The following is a 4,364-nucleotide window of genomic DNA, read 5'->3' on the forward strand; positions in this document are numbered from 1 at the left end:
CTCTTTTTCTTTTTTTCCTCTTTCTCTTCTCTTCCTCTCTTTCCTCTAACTTTCTCTCTCTCTTTCCCCTCTTTCTCTTTCCTCTTTCTCTTTCCACTTTTTCTCTTTCCCTCTCTCCTCTCTTTCTCTTCTCTTTGTCAAGCCCCACAGGGCTTGCCACTCACGGGTGAGGGTTGGGGGACCGCCAGCCGACTGCTGCTGCCGCCGCTGCCGCCGCAGCCACCCGGCCCATTGCCGTTGCCGCCGCAGCCGAGCAGCTTGTTCCCACCGCCGCCGCCGTCGCCGCCGCCGCCCAGCTCGTTCCCGGCGTCGCCCCGGCCTGCGGAGCTCCAGGTATGGCCCTTCCCCCTCCCTTCCGTTCCCTGCAGCGCTGCCTGGCGCGCCCGGGACGGGAAACCCCGAGCCGCCGTAGCCAGGCACGAGGGGGAATGCCAGAAGCCTCGCGCAAGGGGGGGAGGCCTGGCGACGCTGCGCCCTGCCGGGCGCTCACCGACAGGGCTGGGGGGGCCGAGGCTACCAGGGAGAAACAGCCACGTGCCGGCAATCAGCCAGAACTGCTGGAGCCGGCCGGGGAAAGCCGCGGAGAGGTGGAGAATGCCGCGGACGCCAGGGGGAAAGCCGAACGGGCCACGCAACACCAGCAGACCAGCAGACGCCGCGGGAGAGCTCAGAAGGCCGAGCAAGGGCTGACACCAACCTGGAACTCTCTGGTCCAATGAGCCTTCAGGGAAGGAGGCTGGGTGACGCAGCACACAAGCGGCCGGACGGAGAACCGCCAAGGATTGATTGACTTCCCGGAGGGGCGGGTCCCAACTGCCGGGACACTTATAACCACAGGGCGGATGGTGGCTTGCGGCTGGGGGCGGGGTAACAGGGCGCAGGGCCAATGAGGAGCCCTGCGAGGGGGCAAGTCCCATGAGAGAGAGAGAGAGAGAGAGAGAGACAGAAGTGCAAGTGCAAGTGCCTCTGTCTCTCTCTCTCATGGGACTTGCCGGAGGGCCGTGGGAGGGCCGCATTTATATAGAGCAGGGAGGGCTGTTCGAGGGCCGGATTAAACCGGGCCGCGGGCCGCAAATGGCCCGCAGGCCGGACTTTGGACATGTCTGCGCTAGGTAGTCTAAGATATCTGGGATAGAGATGTTTCATGGGTCTAGTTGTTGCCTGTTGCACCAACCGCAATAATTTTTCCAAGTGGAATCATAGATCCTGTTAGTTGTAGGCCTTCTAGAGGCCTGGAGAGTCCTAATGACTCTTTGTGAGAAGTTGTCTCTCTCTAGGAGGCTCCGCTCAAGCGCCAGGCGGTCAGTTGGAGCCACTGTGGGTCTGGATGTAGCAGGGACCCCTGGTTGAGGGAAATTTGGTCGTGTGGAATCCTCTACGGTGGAGATGTTGATAGGTTTACGAGATCGGCAAACTACGGCCGTCTTGGCCCTTGTGGTGCAATGAGTATCACCTCTGCCTGTACCTGCAATATCTTCCTGATGGTTGCTTGTATCAGAGGAAGAGGTGGGAATGCATACAGCAGTCCTTTTGGCCAGTGGCATCGGAGTGCATCCGCTCTCTCTGCTCCTGGTGTCGGAAAATGAGAAAAAAACCTCAGAAGCTGAGTATTCTTTGGACTGCCAAACAGGTCCAACACTGGATGGCCGAATCTCTTTGCTGCCTCTCTGAAGAGAGCAGGGTGCAGGCTCCACTCTGAGTGGTCTATTGTTGTCCTGCTCAGGAAGTCTGCCTGGCGATTGGCTTCTCCTGAGATGTGCTCGGCCTTGATGGAGGTTAGGTTTTTCTCTGCCCAGGTTCCCAGCGCTTGTGCTTCGTTCATGAGGGCCCTGGATCGCGTGCCTCCTTGTCGGCTGACATGTGCTTTGGCCGCCACATCCATGAGTATGAGCACGTGTCAATGTGCCACTGCGCTGCGAAAGTGACGGAGGGCCAGGTGTATGGCTCTGAGTTCTAGCCAGTTAATGTTTGTGTTAGGTCTTTCTTTGACCATTGACCCTGTGCTAGCTGTGATTGCAGGTGCGCTCCCCAGCCGAATAGGCTGGCATCCGTTGTAAGAGTGACTCGGTTGGCTTCCCTGAACAAGTGTCCCTTCCCCATCGCTGGGGAAGACCACCACTGGAGCGACCTCAGGACCTTTGGTGGCACCTTCACTCTTCGGTTTGAGAAGCCTATCCTCACTCTTTGAAACGAAAAGTAGGAACCACTGGAGCTCTCTGGAGTGTAGCCTTGCCCAAGGTACGATTGCGAGGCATGACACCATCTTTCCTAGCAGTTGTGAAAGTGTAGCCAGCGTTGAGGATCGCTTCCTTCGGATGAGCTTGACCAGGGTTCGAATGCTGCGTTGACGGTCCTGAGAAAGATGGACCGTGCATTTTTGTGTGCCTATGACTGCTCCCAGATGAAGAAGATGGTTTGAGGGAATGGTCTGACTCTTCTGAAAATTTACTGAGAACCCGTGGTCTTGAAGGGTTTTCAGAGTCAGTGCCAGGTCTGACTGTGCTGTCTGGACCGATGATTGGATGAGAATGTCGTCCAGATAGCATTGGATGCGCACCAGAATTGTTCTCAAGTGCGCGGCGATTGTTGCCAATACCTTTGTGAAGACCCTGGGAGCTGAAGAAAGTCCAAAGGGTAGGGCCCTGTATTGGAAGTGTTGACCCGTGTTGTAGAACCTGAGGAACCTCCAGTGGTCTGAAAGTATGGGAATGTGAAGGTAGGCCTCCGACAGATCTATGGACGTCAGGAGGTCCCCCTTCCTGATGTTTGCTAATATTGAGTGAAGGGTTTGCATTTTGAATTTGTTGTATTCCAGGTATCTGTTCAGACTCTTTAGATCTAGTATTGCTCTCCACCCCCACCCCCCGAATTCTTTGGGACTATGAATAGGATGGAATAGAATCCTCGTCTCCACTGATCTTTCTACCGGTTCTATAGCCTGAATGTCCAGGAGGTGTTGGATGGCCTCCTTGGTGAGGTTCTTCTTGATCAGATCTTTTGGAGATGGGCAAGGAATGAACCGGTTCGGGGGTGTTGAGAGGAATTCTAGAGATAGGCCGAATCTGATGGTATTTAGGACCCAGAGGTCCGTGGTAGTGGCTTGCCATTTGTGAGCAAAAAGGGCTAGCTGGCCACCAATGGGGGAGCCCCCCGGGCTGTCACTTGGATCTGTGGTAGGGCCGCCCCCCAGCTCCTCGAAAGGGCTGCCTTGCTTGGGCCTATTGTCTGAACCTGTCCCTGTTATTGTTTCTCTCACCTTGACGGTCTGATCTGGGCTGATAGGGATGGGGAAAGGCCCCCTGATCCATGCCTGCATCAGGTCGGAAGGGCGGTCTGCGGGAATAGGAGGGAGCTCTCCTCTCCGTCCTCTTTGTCAGGTAAGTCAGGATCTTGCATTTGTCCTTATTTTCAATTAGATAAGGGTCAAGCGCCTCACCAAGGAGCCGGCTGCCCTTATAGGGTGCCGCCGCTAAACGTCACTTAGCCTTAGCGTTTGTTCTTTGCAGTTCCTCCCCCCTCCCCACGGATTGACCAAAATATCAGAAATATATGATCTTAAAGAAGAATCACTTCAGGAGTCAAGAATTCAGTCTAATCGGGCTCAAGACTAGTCGAGACTGGGAAAGGGAGGTCCCAGGAGGAGAGGCAGCAAAATTGGACGACTAGTCTATGGGGAGAAGATGAAGTTAACCCATTGGTGGATTCTCCACTCGTCGTACTGGAGAAAAGAAGGAATATAAAGTTGGATTATTTGACCAGGGATAAACTATTTCTTTGATATTTCTGGTAAACTCCAAATGGATTTTTTTCCTGAACCACAGCTGAAAAAAATATTTTTGGATTGTGTATATATAACAATTAGAGTATGAGGAAAACAATTTTTTTATTTGTAATTTTAAAAAAGGGTGAAAAGTTAACATATTAGTTTATGCTTGGTGTGATGAAGTTAGAAGTCATTTTATTATTGTCTTTCTTTCTTCTACTTTTATTCTTTCCCCTTTTTTCTGCACTTTCTGCACTTTTCATTTTGTTTTAGTTTATCTTAGTTTTTACTATTTTTATTAAACACTTCAATTAATTACAACAAAAATCTTGATTACAAATTTAGACAGCTGTTGGCGTAACTGCCAACCATAGATGCAAATATAAGTGGTTGTAACAACTCAGTTGTATCAGTGGATTCTTGATATTAATTAGAATTGTTTTTCAATGACTGATTATAAAAAAGGCAACAATATAAATGAGTGCCTGCATGAGTTAATAAGCTAATTTTTGAGAAAAATTAATAGCTAGCAATGGAAAGGTTATTCACGGTCAGTTGGTTAGGTCAATTGAGAAGAGCATAGGCCATTAGATCAGTGAAA

Source organism: Protobothrops mucrosquamatus, unplaced genomic scaffold (genome assembly GCF_001527695.2).
Source record: "Protobothrops mucrosquamatus isolate PMUCROS unplaced genomic scaffold, P.Mucros_1.0 scaffold13, whole genome shotgun sequence".
NCBI lineage: Eukaryota > Metazoa > Chordata > Lepidosauria > Squamata > Viperidae > Protobothrops > Protobothrops mucrosquamatus.